Below are 17,372 nucleotides of genomic sequence, written 5' to 3' on the forward strand. Positions count from 1 at the left end.
GCAGTTTTTCTCCTCTCTTCCTTTTCCCTCATCTCATCTCCTTTCTCACTCTTCCCTCCCCTCTATCCATGTTCAGCATTTCTTCTCTCCCCTCCTCTCCCCTGCCCGCCATCCACCCATGTCCAGCGACCCTTCTCTCCCCCTGCCCTCCATCCACCCATGTCCAGCGACCCTTCTCTCCCCCTGCCCTGCATGCACCCATACCCAGCGACCCTCCTCTCCCCTGCCCTGCATGCACCCATACCCAGTGAACCTCCTCTCCCCTGCCCTGGCCTGCATGCACCCATACCCAGTGACCCTCCTTTCCCCTGCCCTCCATCCACCCATATCCAGCAGTGTCCCTCCTCTCCCCTGGCCTGCATGCACCCATACCCAGTGACCTTTCTCTCCACTCCATCCACCCATGCCCAGCGACTCCCTTCTTTCCCCTGCCACCCCCTCCCGAGTTGTTCAGCGAATTCTCCTCCCTCCCTTCAGATCTGGTCCCTCACCGACTCCTTGTCCTTCGAATTCTTCGGGGCAGGCAGTCTTGCCTGCCCGCTGCCAGCGCTGACTCTTCCCCCGCTGCCGGATTGTGCTTCAAAATGGCCGCCGAGACTTCAGCAGAAGTCTCGCGAGGCCACCTCTGGAAGTCTCGGCGGCCATTTTTAAAGCGCAAACCGGCAGCGGGGGAGAGTCAGCGCTGGCAGCGGGCAGGCAAGACTGCCTGCCCCAAAGAATTCGAAGGACAAGGAGTCGGTGAGGGACCGGATCCGGAGGGAGGGAGGAGAGCCAGAGCTGGCTCGCGCGTTTTAACAACCGGCTCGCAAATCGGAAGAAAATTTAACAACCGGCTCTTGCGAGCTGGTGCGAGCCGGCTCCAGCACACCACTGCCTCCAAGTGAACTATACTGGCAGCCAACTTTTTCTTCCAAGCAGTAATGTAGGAGATGATATCCCCCGCAACACTGCTTTTGCAGTATCCCAAAATAGTTCAGGTTGGTCCAAATGTTACACAACTGGATGCCAGATGATCACAGTAATCCCAACCCCTTGGGAGGGAACTACACTTCAGCCTTAGAGAAGTTCTCCTTGCTTTGAGGAAAATTCCTTGGCTGTGTTAAACCTTATACCTATGACTCCTTATCAGACAGGCTGCAAGATGCAAGGCTAAACTTCAAGACATTTATTCCCTGGATAAAATAATTTGGATTAAAGAACATAGGAAGAGATACACCATTAGCCAAGCATAAATTTATCATAGAAGCTTATTTATTACAAATAGGAAAATACACATCTAACTGCTGCTTTGCCAATTACAATTCATAAGTAGTACATACATACAAAAAGTCATTTTCCTTTCTTGTTCCTGTGAAGGAATTACCAACCTGGAGCAAAAGCACTATGCAGTGCTAGCAAAATGTCTGTTTCAGTAGTAATAAACCATTCCTTTTATACGTTAATCTAACTGTGTGTATGTGCCCATATCACTTTACTCTGTTACTATATCACATAACTTTATGCTATCATGTCCCAGTTAACATAACTTCCACCAACCGGCCTTCCAGACTCTTGTTTATAGTTTTTCTCCATTGTCATATGTTGGCTTTGCTCATGATCACTACATGAATTTTGCTTTTCCACTCACCTGCTCCACATCTGCTTCCCCCCTTGCATACACATGTTTATGTGTCATTTTGCATACTCAGCTCATTCCGTTCTAACCAGCTATTTCTACATCACCCACTATAAAATCAGAAACATTGTCCCCATTCAAAAGCACTAATCCAGGATCTCCTTACTTCTACATGACCGTGCAATGTGGTTGTCACAATCAATTTCTGGCATATTGAAATCACCAATTAGTAGTACTTCCCCTTTCATAGCTCCATGTGAATATCTTCAATTAAATCTCTGCCCACTTTCTCTACCTGTGAAGAAGGATTACGTATCACAATAATATAGATCGATTTTTCCATCCCCTTTCCAGATTAACGCACAGTGTTTCTTCCTTACCCCATAAAACATGCAATTCTGTTGCTTTAATCGTATCTTTAATAATCCTTTAACACACTTTTAAGATCACTCGTCCTCCCTTAGTCTTTCCTGAATAGATTATAAGTAATGCCACACTGGGAAAAGACCAAGGGTCCATCGAGCCCAGCATCCTGTCCACGACAGCGGCCAATCCAGGCCAAGGGCACCTGGCAAGCTTCCCAAACGAACAAACATTCTATACATGTTATTCCTTGGGTATAACAAAAGAGAGGGAACAAAGTACAAACTAAAGTCCAAACAAAAAAACAGCACCACGGGCCTTTAAAATGGAACAAAGTTCTTTAATGAATGAGCCTTGACCCGACACGGGCCGTGTTTCGGTGACTAGCACCTGCGTCAGGGGTCTACATAGAATACAAAACATAGAAATAATATATTTTTAAAAATTGTTAACATATAATGAATAAAACCAAGAATTAAAAATAATATCAAGAATTAAAAATAATATTTAGACTCATCAAGTATACATATATAAGCCTATATAAATACCTAAAGCATTTAATATTTTAACATTGCATTTAATAATTTAACATTCTCATATATTATTATATAGTAATTTGAAAATAAATGGATAATTAATCAAAACAAAAAAGGTAATGGTAACTCACCACAGTGATGACGTGGAAAACTTGGGGAATAACTCGAATATTTTCATCTACAAGCATTAACAGGGCTTCTATTATCTTTTGGAGCTCTGGGTATATTTATTTGATTATCTGCCAATTGCAATTAATTATGTAAACTTTATTTGTAACTGCTATAATGGTATTTTTGTCATGACAATAAATTGTAGGAAGTTTCTAAGTTAGGCACTATAGTATTTGCTGCCTTATGATTTAACAACTTTTATCAATTGCACAATCTTTTTGGTAATGTCTGTGGCATTATGGTTTGTTATACTCATTGAAACCCTTCTGTTTGGCAATACAGTTTGAGGTATACAGATTTTTTTCTTTTGACACTTGAGTTAAAATGAAAGTCAGTATTTTATTGTTTATGAAAATCATCTTTGCTATGTTTTAAAAAGATATATTGAAGACATTTTATTAGATGAATGCTGATGTGAGAAACATATATATGTGAATTAAAGCCCTGTTAATCCTTTGCCACTATTCAAGATGCCATTTGTATAATTAATTGTGACTGGCAGATAACAAAATAAATGCAAATTTTTAAGGTATTTTGTCATTACCTAAAATACCATTATAGCAGTTACAAATAAAGTTTACATAATTAATTGCAATTGGCAGATAATCAAATAAATATACCCAGAGCTCCAAAAGATAATAGAAGCCCTGTTAATGCTATAATATGTATATATACATATGCACAGATACATATATATGTATGTGCATATGTATATATGTATATATATATGCACATATAGTGACAAAATGCTGTTTTTTCAAAATTAAGATCAAGTAATGCCACTAGATATTATATTTTTGGCTTTTATATTTGAAGATGTATATATTTATTTATTCTGTGCTGATTTGAATGTTTTTGAAGGCTCATGATATTATCAGTGTAATGTTTGAAATTTGTTGTATATTTTAAAATGTTTTTAAAAAATTATTTTTAAATTCAGTTATAGCCAGTATTATATAATATGGCCTTTCTATAAAATATATTATTAATAATTAAAATAAGCATTTTAAACATATATTAATATATGAAAAATTTTTGTCCAAAAGTAAGGAATATTGTAGATGAAAATATTCGAGTTATTCCCCAAGTTTTCCACGTCATCACTGTGGTGAGTTACCATTACCTTTTTTGTTTTGATTAATTATCCATTTATTTTCAAATTACTATATAATAATATATGAGAATGTTAAATTATTAAATGCAATGTTAAAATATTAAATGCTTTAGGTATTTATATAGGCTTATATATGTATACTTGATGAGTCTAAATATTATTTTTAATTCTTGATATTATTTTTAATTCTTGGTTTTATTCATTATATGTTAACAATTTTTAAAAATATATTATTTCTATGTTTTGTATTCTATGTAGACCCCTGACGCAGGTGCTAGTCACCGAAACACGGCCCGTGTCGGGTCAAGGCTCATTCATTAAAGAACTTTGTTCCATTTTAAAGGCCCGTGGTGCTGTTTTTTTGTTTGGACTTTTATACATGTTATTCCTGGAATTGTGGATTTTTCCAAGTCTGTTTAGTAATTTTTTTTTTGTTTGCATGGTAAGCTCACTTTTGACAGGTGCTTTAAATATATAGATCACTATGGGAAGTTGCTTCTCAGACTCACTATGGCTGCCTGGAGAGCTAGCAAGCTTGCACTGTCATCCCTTATTAACTGTAGGAGATTTCCTTATGATTTTGTAAAATCACCTTTGGCCTCTGCTCTAAGCATAAAAAGGCATTATGGGAAAGTGCCTGTCTTTACAACATTTGAAACAGCAACACAACATATGAAAAGCCGTTGAGCCGCCCTGAAGAAAGGAGCCATGGAGGCACGAAAAGCCCTCCCAACGAGGTCGCAAAGGCAGCCAAGGACCTGATCGGACCCACCGCATGACCCGGGTTGGCCCGGGCCGTGGATGCAGCACGGTGAAGCAGAGCAGCGCGACGGACGAGCCCGAGACCTGGATCCACGAGACCTGGAACACGGCGGCGCAGCCCAAAGCCATTCTCTTCTCCCAGCTTCTACCACCCAGCTCAACCACCACTAACACAGATCCGAAGCTACAACTCACCATCCCTCCTCAGATCACCAACCCAACCATTAAAACAGCTCTCAGAACCTCTGACCCCCTGTGCTGTGGGGCAATACCTTTGAACATCTACTTCAGAACGGTAACCAGAACTACAGAGCTCTGTGCCTAGGACATCACCCCCCAATCATCTGACTGTAAGTAACCTAACTATCCCAAGCAGACACCAAAATGAATACAATCCTAATCTACTCCCTTTCACTGACCCACCTAACACTATCCACCCTACTTACAGAAAATAAAATTATACCCATCCTACAAAATCACCAAAGACTGATCAAATACTCCACCACCAAATTGACACCCACCAAAATAAAGGAAGACTATCTAAATACGGACAACACCAGCAAAACGGAAGGAAAGATCACAACAAACACATACCTCCCAAGGAACGACAACTAAAAAAATCCACATATCATCAAACCTAATAGCCCCATACCAAAATATCCAAGTGGGCTTCATCAATGCTAGGTCTGTAGTTAACAAAACAACAACAATATCAGACTGGATCAGCTCAGAAAACCTTGATCTTATCTTCATCAATGAAACATGGATCCATGATCAAAAGGACCCCATAATCCTTGAACTATGCTCTCCAGGCTACAAAATTACTCACCGAACCAGATTGGAAATGAGAGGCGGAGGCATAGCACTAATTCACCAAACCCAATTCATCACTGAAACTACTGCCGAATCCATAACACCCCAACTAGAAATTGCTTCATTCAGAATCCATATCAAATCCCTGATCGATCATCTGAACTGCGTCCTGTTTTATAGACCGCCCGGTAACTGGAACAAAAGCCAGCCTATCTTCATGGACTTAATCTAAAACACTTGTGTAAACAACTCTATTACACTAATACTAGGTGACATAAACCTTCAGCTAGAAGACCCCAACTCCATCAATGCACGTGAATGCAAAGACTTCCTTCAATCCTGGGATCTCAAATGGCCTCACATGCAAGCTACCCACACCAAGGGACACCCACTGAACCTCTTATCACACAAATTGTCCACAGATCATAACCTATTAATAACCGACATCAAATGGACAGAAACACCTTGGACCGACCACTACAAACTGAACCTATCCCTAGGCTGGTGGAAGAAGGGATTAAACCATATACCAGAACACACAACTTACACTACGAGAGGGCAAATAGACCCACACATATTCTGGCAACTGATATACGACAACGAATGGACAACACAAACGGATTCCATACATTATCTCAATCACTGGGAAGATAGATGCAGAAACATACTAAACGAAATAGCACCCCTAAAGACAAGAATATCTAGAAGACAAAACTCGATACCATGGTTCAATGACAAATTTAAAAAAACTCAAAACACAATCCAGGAAACTTGAACGAGCATGGAAAAAAACAAAAGATGAACTCACACTCAATGCATGGAAACAAATACATAGAAAATACAAATATGCAATAAGACAAACCAAAAGATCCTACTACAAAATTAAAATAGGACCGGATTATAAAGATCTGAAGAAACTATTCCAACTTGTAAATAAGTTACTAGACACCACCCCTATCACCGCAACCAACACAGACATCCCACCTGCAGACAAACTTGCGAATTACTTCAACGAAAAATTATGCAACACACTTCCTCAGCATAACACCGACATCGAAATCTTCTTCAACAACCTGGACCTAATCCCTGATGGATACCCAGCTGACCGTATCTGGTCAACATTTACCCTCCTCACCACTGAATCAGTCACACAAGCAACACATAGGTTTGCCAGCACCCACTGCAAACTAGATATATATCCCAGTCATCTACTTAAATCTGCCCCTGGCCGCTTCATAGCAGACCTCACATCCCACCTAAACTTCATGCTACGACAAGATCTCTTCCCCGAGGAAAATGGTAACATCCTACTCACCCCAATACCAAAAGACACTAAGAAAACACAAACGACCTCGCCAACTACCGCCCAGTTGTGTTTATCCCACTAGTAGTCAAACTGATGGAAAGCTTGGTGACCAAACAGCTTACGGAATACATGGACAAGTTCTCAATACTACATAACTCACAATCAGGATTCCGCCCTCACCATAGGACTGAAACTGTCCTAGTCACTCTCCTGGCAAAATTCAAGCAAGAAATAGCAACAGGTAAAAGCATACTTCTCCTCCAATTCGACATGTTGTCGCGTCCCTCACCGAAGCAGCGCCGCTCCCGCCTGGTCCTCTCCCGGGAACAGTAGCGCAGGCCTCTGGAGCTCTCGTTCCGCGCTGCTGGGTGGCCGGTGCTGCCTCTGCTTCTGTTCGCCGGCCATTTCCCTGCCAGATGGGGCTGGGGAAGATGGCGCCAGTGCTCCTGGCAGGCTTCTCTTCCGAGTGTGGAGCCCGGGAATCTGGACCATACCTGGCGGTACCGGGTTGGCCAGCTGCAGCGCGACTCCACCTTCGCCCGCCGGCGGACCTATCCCGAAGCCTCTTCCCCGATGACGCTATCCTGGGGGTCCTGTGTCTTCGTGCGTCTACCAGCTGATTCTTAGTTCCCTGATGGGGAGAGCTATATAAGGAGCGGCGTTCCTCACTGGCATTGCTTCAGCTTCTACTTTGTAGCAAGGATAGCTTCCGAGTGTGTTTCCTGACTTCGTTCCTGCCTGACCTGACTTGACCTTTGCTGGTATCCTGACTCTGCTTGCCTGCTGCCTGCCCTGACCTCTACTGGTATCCTGACTCTGCTTTGCCTGCTGCCTGCCCTGATCTCTGCTCGTATCCTGACTCTGCTTTGCCTGCTGCCTGCTCTGACCTCTGCTGGTATCCTGACTCTGCTTTGCCTGCTGCCTGCCCTGATCTCTGCTAGTATCCTGACTCTGCTTACCTGCTGCCAGCCCTGACCTCTGCTGGTATCTTGACTCTGCCTTGCCGGCCGCTTGCCCAGTCCTCCAAGCCTCCGCATCATCTGCGGCCCACAGTCCGCCAATCCCATGGTTCCGGAAGTCCTGTTGGGCGCCAGCACCTGGGGGCTCAACTCCCGGGGAAAGGTGGTCGCCGCAGGTGAAGACTAGGGGTTGTTCGGCTGTCCTTTGGAGGGCCGGGGTCTACCGCTGACTCCAACGCTCCACCGGGGACCCAAGGGCTCACGAGATCTGACCGTACAGACCAAAACGGGACAGTAAGCTGAAGCCATGAGCTCGCCGAAGCAGCCCGAGATGATGGATCTGGCGCAGGTACTTCAGCAGCAACAAGAACAGTTAAATAACCTGTCAGGGGTGCTTCGAGATTTCTGCTCCCAGCTGGCGACGTTCCAAGCCCAACGCCAGCCTGCCCCCGCAGCCCCTAGGCCTGCGGGAGCCTTTTCAGGACCCCAGTTCCCCGAGCCTGCCCGGTTCGATGGCACCCTTGCGAGTTGCCGGGGGTTCTTAAATCAATGTCTCATGTACTTTGATATGCAACCCTGGGCCTTTCCCTCGGAGAGGGTGAAGGTTGCATATATTATCTCATTATTCACAGGCCCTGCCTTGGCATGGGCATCGCCTCTGTGTGAACAAGGAGATCCTCTCCTCTCCAATTTGGGAGAGTTTCTTCGCCAGTTCCGCCTGGTATTTGATGTTCCAGGGAGGCCATCCTCTAACACGGCCAAATTGCTGTGGATTCAGCAAGGGGATGGGTCTGTGGGAACTTATGTAGTCCGGTTTCAAACCCTGGCCACCGAGGTTCGTTGGAACCAGCAAGCCCTCTCTGCAATCTTCTGGCAGGGTCTACAGGGGCGGATCAAGGACGAACTTGCGGGACGAGATCTTCCGGCCTCATTGGACGCCTTGATCGCCCTGTGCATCCGTGTGGATACCCGCTTCCAGGAAAGAGCCCGGGAGCGGGCCGCGCAGCGGACGCCTCCAAGATCCGGCTTCTGGGCCAGGAGAACCCCATCCCCAAGGCCGGCTATCATCACCCAGGCAAGAGCCTCTGAGGAACCCATGGTAATTGGGCAGCAACAGCTGACTGAGGTGGAGAGGGCCCGCCGGCGACGCGATAAGTTATGCCTGTATTGCGGAAAGGCTGGGCACTTCATCCAGACCTGCTCCACTCGGCCGGGAAACGCTGGCACCAAGGCCCTGTGAGGGGGATGGTCTTGGGTTACTCCGCACCCCTCCCCGATAATCTGATCACCGTTCCAGTTACCCTCCGGTGGCAGGATGTTGTTGTGCACACTAGGGCCTCGTTGGACTCCGGAGCGGGGGGAAATTTTATTAGTGCCAAACTCCTTAAGCAGTTGGGACAGCCGATGGGGCCATGCCAACCTCTCCTACAGGTAACGTCTATCCAAGGCACGGTCCTTCCGCAGCCCATCACTCAGATCACGCCACCATTATTCATCTACTGATTTTACCTCAGTCCATTCACCCACTCGTCCTAGGACTCCCCTGGTTGCGACTTCACTCTCCCATCATCGACTGGGTGCACGGGACGATTAGTAGCTGGGGTGATTGCTGATCTACGGCTTGCCTGAAAATGCTGACCCCCGTCGCCTAATCCTTATGACCCTCCTCAGGGCTCCTCAGCCATATAAAGCCGCATTACCTCAGGAATACCAGGACTTTCCTGATGTGTTCAACCCAGTGGAAGCAGATACCCTGCCTCCTCATCGGCCTTTTGATTGTGCCATCAACTTGCTCCCTGACAAGATGCCCCTAGAGGCAGACTGTACACACTCTACCAGGAGGAAAGCCTACATTCAGGAGAACCTACAGAAGGGGTTCATTCGGCTGTCCTCATCTCCCACCGGAGCGGGATTCTTCTTTGTAGGCAAGAAGGACGGTTCTCTCAGGCCATGTATTGACTACTGAGGTCTGAACGCAATCACAGTGAAGAATCGGTACCCCCTGCCACTGATCCCTGAACTCTTTGATAGACTCCAGGGGGCCAGAATCTTCACCAAGCTAGACCTGCGGGGAGCATACAATTTGATCCGCATCCGCCAGGGGGACGAGTAGAAAACCGCGTTTAACACGCACGAGGGGCATTTCGAGTATTTGGTGATGCCTTTTGGACTGTGTAATGCCCCCTCGGTTTTCCAAGATTTCATTAACTTTGTGTTCCAGGACCTGTTATACTCATCAGTGATTGTCTACCTGGATGACATCTTGATTTTCTCCACCTCACCCCAGGAGCACGTGACCCACATCCGTACGGTGCTCCACCGGTTGAGACAACACTGGCTATTAGCCAAACTGAGTAAATGCGCCTTCCATCAGCGGGTTATACCCTTTCTCGGGTACATCATTTCATCGGAGGGGTTTCAGATGGATCCTGATAAACTACAGGCCATCTAGGACTGGCCCGAACCCCCAGGGTCTCAAGGCGCTACAGCAATTCCTGGGGTTTGCAAATTATCGTCAATTCATCCTACACTACTCTCAGGTCACCGCGCCCTTGACAGCGCTGACCAGGAAAGCTGCTGATGCCCGAAATTGGCCAGCCGAAGCTCATGAGGCTTTTACCACCCTGAAGAGGGCATTTGTCTCAGCTCCCATTCTCCGCAGTCCCGACACCAGCAAACCATTCTTCGTGGAGGAGGATGCTTCCTCGCTGGGAGCAGGGGCCATCTTCTCACAGGTCGCCTCCACCGGTAAGTGATTCCCTTGCTTCTTCTTCTCCAGGAAGTTTACCCCCGCGGAACGGAATTATACAGTGGGGGACCGAGAGCTTCTGGCCTTGAAACTTGCGCTCCAGGAATTGAGGTATTTGCTGGAGGGCGCGGAACACATGTTTACCGTCATCACTGATCACAAAAACTTGTTGTACTTGCAGGATGCCAAGAGGCTGAATCCCCACCAAGCCCATTGGTCATTGTTCTTCGCCCAGTTCCATTTCCGGCTGGTGTTCCATCCAGCAGAGAAGAACATTCAAGCGGATGCTCTCTCCCGGGCTTTTGAAACCCCTGAGGATCCTGAGGAACCCCATCCAATGTTGAATCCCGCCTGTGTGTCTCGTATTCCTGCAGCAGCCACCAACTTGACAACATTTGTACCTCTGCGTGCTCGGCGGCGGATGGTGCACTGGGGCTATAGAAATGCTAAATAGTAGTAGCCTTTGCGGGCATTTTGGCTTCCATAAGACTTTGCACCTGATCTCTTGTCAGTATCAGTGGCCTCAGATGGCCCAGGATGTGTTCCACTTTGTCTCTTCGTGTCCCACCTGCGCCCGGGTCAAATCTGCTGCTGGAAGGCCGTGGGGTAAGCTACAACCATTGCCGGTGCCTGCGTATCCTTGGGAGGAGCTCTCGATGGACTTCATCTCAGACCTTCCGCGCTCTCAAGGACATACCGTGATCTGGGTGATGGTAGACCGGTTTTCACGAATTGCACATTTTGTTCCTGTGAAGGCATTACCATCAGCGGCAACCCTGGCTTTCCATTTCATACAACACATCTTCTGTCTCCATGGGCTACCAGTTCGCATCGTTAGTGACCGGGGGTCACAATTCACCTCAAGGTTCTGGAGGGCATTGTGTTCCGCCCTCGGAATAGCTACCCATTTTTCCTCTGCCTACCACCCGCAGACCAACGGAATGGTGGAGAGGATCATTCAAACCCTTAAAGCCTTCCTACGAGCCTTCACCGATGACCAACAGGACAACTGGTCTCTACTGCTCCCCTGGGCGGAGTTCGCCTACAACAATAGTCTGCACTCCGCCTCTAAGATGTCACCCTTCCTCATAGTGTATGGATGACATCTGCGACTCCCTCTGCTGGTCCCTGCGAATTCCACGATTCCCCAGCTCCAGCATACCCTGGCAGAGATTCGGGAGACCTGGAAGAAGGTCCAGCAGCATCTCCACCAAGCTGCCGCCAGGTACAAGCATTTTGCTGACCAGCAATGCCGCACGGCCCCGGTCTTCCAGCCGGGTCAGAAGGTATGGCTCAACACGAAGTACTTAAGGCTCCAGTTGCCTTCGCGAAAGTTTGCACTACGGTTCATTGGGCCCTTCACTGTCCAGTCTCGAATAGGCGCTGTTACCTATCGCCTGCACCTGCCAAGGACCCTATGGGTTCATAATGCTTTCCATGTCTCGTTGTTAAAGCCATTTCTGAGGACCAAGTGGCATCCCCCGGAGAGAGGACGGGACATCCCGGAGTCAGAACCCGACCCGGAGTATGAGGTAGAGGAGATTGTGGATTCCAAGTGGCAGAAGGGGAGGCTATTCTACCTGTTGTCTTGGAAACATTTCGGTCCTGAGGAAAATTCGTGGGAACCAGCTACCAACATACATGCTCCAGAGTTGGTACAAGAATTCCACTCCCAGCATCCTTCGAAGCCCAGATCGAGGAGAAGAGGGGGGCTTCCGGGGAGGATACTGTCGCGTCCCACACTGGAGCAGCGCCGCTCCCGCCTGGTCCGCTCCCGGGAGCAGTAGCACAGGCTTCTGGAGCTCTCGTTCTGCGCCACTGGGTGGCCGGTGCTGCCTCCGCTTCTGTTCACTGGCCATTTCCCTGCCAGACGAGGCTGGGGAAGATGGCGCCAGTACTGCTGGCAGGCTTCTCTTCCGAATGCGGAGCCCAGGAATCTGGACCATACCTGGCGGTACCGGGTTGGCCGGCTGCAGCACGACTCCACCTTCGCCCGCCGGCGGACCTATCCCGAAGCCTCTTCCCCGATGACGCTATCCTGGGGGTCCTGCTTCTTCGTGCGTCTACCAGTTGATTCTTAGTTCCCTGATGGGGAGGGCTATTTAAGGAGCAGTGTTCCTCACTGACAGTGCTTCAGCTTCTACTATATAGCGAGGATAGCTTCCGAGTGTGTTTCCTGACTTCGTTCCTGCCTGACCTGACTTGACCTCTGCTAGTATCCTGACTCTGCTTGCCTGCAGCCTGCCCTGACCTCTACTGGAATCCTGACTCTGCTTTGCCTGCTGCCTGCCCTGATCTCTGCTCGTATCCTGACTCTGCTTTGCCTGCTGCCTGCCCTGACCTCTGCTGGTATCCTGACTCTGCTTTGCCTGCTGCCTGCCCTGATCTCTGTTGGTATCCTGACTCTGCTTTCCTGCTGCCAGCCCTGACCTCTGCTGGTATCTTGACTCTGCCTTGCCGGCCGCTTGCCCAGTCCTCCAAGCCTCCGCATCATCTGCGGCCCACAGTCCGCCAATCCCATGGTTCCGGAAGTCCTGTTGGGCGCCAGCACATGGGGGCTCAACTCCCGGGGAAAGGTGGTCGCCGCAGGTGAAGACTAGGGGTTGTTCGGCTGTCCTTCGGAGGGCCGGGGTCTACTGCTGACTCCAGCGCTCCACCGGGGACCCAAGGGCTCACGAGATCCGACCGTACAGACCAAAACGGGACACATGTCGACAGTGGCGTAGGAAGGGGGGGCGGTGGGGCGGTCCGCCCCGGGTGCACGCCGCTGGGGGGTGTCGGCACCTCGCTGGTTCCTTGCTCTCTCTGCCCCGGAACAGGTTACTTCCTGTTCCGGGGCAGAAAGAGCAAGGAACCAGCAAGGCACCGACACCCCCCAGCGGCGTGCACTCGGTGGATTGGTCCTCCCGCCCGCCCCTCACCGCCTTCCAGGTATGTTCTCGCGGGCGGGGGGGTTGCGCTACGGAGGGGGGAGGGTGCGTCGCGCTGCACCCCGGGGGGGTGCACAGCGGCGACCCGCCCCGAGTGTCAGCTGCCCTCGCGACACCACTGCATGTCGAGTGTATTCGACATGGTAAATCACAATATACTATTAAAACTCCTTGGCCACTTTGGGATTGTTGGAAATGTACTTAATTGGATCAAGGGTTTTCTAACCTCCAGAAGGCCCCACCTGGAGTATTGTGTTCAGTTTTGGAGGCCGTACCTTGCGAAGGATGTTAAAAAAATGGAAGCGGTGCAAAGAAAAGCTACGAGAATGGTATGGGATATGCGTTCCAAGACGTATGAAGAGAGACTTGCCGACCTGAACATGTATAGCCTGGAGGAAAGGAGGAACAGGGGTGATATGATACAGACATTCAAATATTTGAAAGGTATTAATCCGCAAACGAATCTTTTCCGGAGATGGGAAGGCGGTAGAACGAGAGGACATGAAATGAGATTGAAGGGGGGCAGACTTAGGAAAGATGTCAGGAAGTATTTTTTCACAGAGAGGGTGGTGGATGCTTGGAATGCCCTCCCAAGGGAGGTGGTGGAGATGAAAACGGTAACGGAATTCAAACATGCGTGGGATATACATAAAGGAATCCTGTGCAGAAGGAATAGATCCTCAGAAGCTTAGCCAAAATTGGGTGGAGGAGCAGGTGGGGGGAAGAGGGGTTGGTGGTTGGGAGGCGAGGATAGTGGATGGCAGACTTATACGGTCTGTACCAGAGCCGGTGATGGGAGGCGGGTCTGGTGGTTGGGAGGCGGGGAATACTGCTGGGCAGACTTATACGGTCTGTGCCCTGAAAAAGGCAGGTACAAATCAAGGTAAGGTACAAATCAAGGGCAGACTTATACGGTCTGTGCCCTGAAAAAGACAGGTACAAATCAAGGGCAGACTTATACGGTCTGTACCAGAGCCGGTGATGGGAGGCGGGGAATACTGCTGGGCAGACTTATTTGGTCTGTGCCCTGAAAAAGACAGGTACAAATCAAGGTAAGGTATACACATGTGAGTTTATCTTGTTGGGCAGACTGGATGGACCGTGCGGGTCTTTTTCTGCCGTCATCTACTATGTTACTATGAGGCATATTTTCAAAGCACTTAGCCTTCCAAAGTTCCATAAGTTTCTATGGAACTTTGGAAGGCTAAGTGCTTTGAAAATGAGCCCTATACCAAGTAAAATCAAACTCAAACATATCACCACCATGGAAAGCAGTCTGCGGAGTACCTCAAGGATTACCATTATCACCAATACTCTTTAACATAATGATGATCCCTATCCAATTGAGGCCTCAACCCGTTCATATATGCAGATGACGTTACAATCTACATTCACTTCAGACATGACAACAGAAATAACCAATGAAATCAATGATGGCCTGAACATCTTGGACTCCAGGGCAAACTTATTCCAACTGAAACTGAACACCGAAAAAACACACTACCTCATCCTCTCATCTCAATATAACAAATACAAACCCACAACCATAAACACCCCAGGACAAACCCTCCCTATCTCAGAGAGCCTAAAAATACTCTGAGTCACAATCGACTGCAACCTTACCCTTGAGAGCCAAGTAAACTCCATAATAAAGAAAATGTTCTATTCAATGTGGAAACTTAAACGATTAAAACATTTCTTCCCGAGAGAAATTTTCCGAAACCTAGTACAATCAATGGTCCTAAGCCATACAGATTACTGCAATGGAATCTATGCGGGATGCAAAGAACAACTCACAAAAAAACTCCACACCGCCCAAAACACAGCAGCCAGGCTGATATTTGGTAAAACACGATTCGACAGTGCTAACCTCTCCGAGGAAAGCTGCATTGGCTCCCAATCAAAGAAAGAATCATCTTCAAAATCTGCACTTTGGTCCACAAAATTATCTACGGAGTAGTCCCAGGATATATGACAGACCTCATAGATCTACCAACCAGAAACAGATTCGGATCAGCACGATCATACCTAAACCTACATTACCCAAATTGCAAAGGACTTAAGTACAAAACAACTTACGCATCCTGCTTCTCCTACATAAGCACACAACTATGGGAGGAGTGGCCTAGTGGTTAGGGTGGTGGACTCTGCTCCTGGGGAACTGAGGAACTGAGTTCGATTCCCACTTCAGGCACAGCTCCTTGTTGACTCTGGGCAAGTCACTTAACCCTCCATTGCCCCAGGTACAAATAAGTACCTGTATATGTAAGCCGCATTGAGCCTGCCATGAGTGGGAAAGCGCGGGGTACAAATGTAACTAAAAAAAACTATGGAATGGACTTCCAAAAGCTGTGAAAACAATCCATGACCATCTAAACTTCAGGAAATCATTAAAAACCAACCTCTTCAAAAAGGCTTACCCCACCGATCCACCGTAAATCCCCACACCCAGTAACACATCCTAACCAATGACAGTACTGGACAATATACAATCTTCACTACTTTCAATCCTCATGGTGCTTAATACACACATACCTCTTTCGACCACAATATCACCTGTATTTGTTATCAACCGAATTGGCAAACACCATTACGGTACTATGTAAGCCTCATTGAGCCTGCAAATAGGTGGGAAAATGTGGGGTACAAATGTAACAAATAAATAAAAATAAATAAAAAAATACTGGATATGTACTCTTATCTCATCTTTATGTTCATATGCATTTATCCACTCCTACCGTAGTTCAGATAACATTTAATTATCTCTCTGACCTCATGTGCAACTTTCTTTAAATGTCACCTTATTTTCTAACTCCTCTTACTCTCTTACCTATCTATATGTTCCATTTTTGCTTTTACCTAACGCTGTCTATTAAAATGTTGTATTACATATTGTGTTAACATTGTAAGTAGTATACTATAAAATCAAAAATATAATATGTAGCCAATACTGCTTAATTTGCCCTGAACATTAACCCAAGAAATTGTCTATAACAAATATATTGAAAAAAAAAAAAAAAAGGAAACCTCAACAGCCAGGGACACCTACAATCCTGTGTAAATCTGCAGGATGGTATCTAGAGCCTGAAGTGACCTGGAAACAAGAAGTTGGACAGAATCTGACACCAACATCTGAAACAGAATTACAAAGGCAGAATGGTCTGTTCAACGTCAAAACTTCCCTACTTATGAGAACAAATCAGTATGGCAAGATTACCTGTCATATTAGAAACACTGTAATCAACCAAGAGAGAGAATCATCAATTTCTATAGCAGGTCAGTCATAGTCAAAAAAATAAGCTTCAGTAACATAGAGTGTTCATATGATTGAGCTCTAATATCATGAAACTGGCAGCACCTCCTAGAATCGGATGCAGAGAAGGTTATTACCATCTCTTCTGTCTCTCCCAGGTGAACATTTCTTTATTTGATTCCTCTGGTATGGTTCCATTTTCAGATTAGGAATTCTCAAATACGGATTGTGATATTCTATTTAAAGTTCATATCACCTGGTTTCATTTCTTTTTCAGGCATATTTTCCCAGCCTGTCTTCTGTTGGATGATCTGTCTCGCCATCCTTCCAATCCTGTTTGTTTCACTGGTTGTGATTATTTACCTCTTGAAGAAAAGAAGCCATGAGAAAGGTAAAGTCTCTCCCCCATCTGTCCCTCCATTCCCATATTCTAACAGTGTCTCAGGAGATTTACAGGAGGAGAGAGGAGAGAACAGTTGCCACGTATAAGAGGCTTGGGGAGGCAAAGCCTCCCCAGCCCCAACCGCCAGTTTACCCTCCCTGCTCCACTTGCTCTCCTGCCCAAGTCTGTGGCAGCAACACTAAGTAGCAACCACCAGCTTCTTTTCCCTTCCATTCCCTGCCGCTGTCTGCTGACTAGGTGAGCATAAATGAAGTGAACCCGTGTGGAGGGCCAGAGCCCTGGGTGCACCTGTGTCTCCTTCCTCCTCATCTTCCCTCTTTTTGATGCAACTGTTTCAGGAAGGGAGGAGGAGAGAGATTGGCAGCAGCATGCACAGGGCTCTGGCCCCACACATGGAT

The 17,372-nt window shown here is 47.2% G+C and overlaps 1 long non-coding RNA gene across 1 annotated transcript in view; it reads left to right on the forward strand.

Annotated features, from left to right (window-relative positions):
• LOC115466356 overlaps positions 1–16,935 on the forward strand; it is a 36,087-nt gene extending 19,152 nt beyond the window's left edge. The window contains exon 4 of the long non-coding RNA XR_003941538.1: positions 16,849–16,935. This is a non-coding gene — a long non-coding RNA (uncharacterized LOC115466356). The remainder of the gene's footprint in view (positions 1–16,848) is intronic.
• The last annotated feature ends 437 nt before the right edge of the window (positions 16,936–17,372 follow it).

Source organism: Microcaecilia unicolor, chromosome 3 (genome assembly GCF_901765095.1).
Source record: "Microcaecilia unicolor chromosome 3, aMicUni1.1, whole genome shotgun sequence".
Classification (NCBI taxonomy): domain Eukaryota; kingdom Metazoa; phylum Chordata; class Amphibia; order Gymnophiona; family Siphonopidae; genus Microcaecilia; species Microcaecilia unicolor.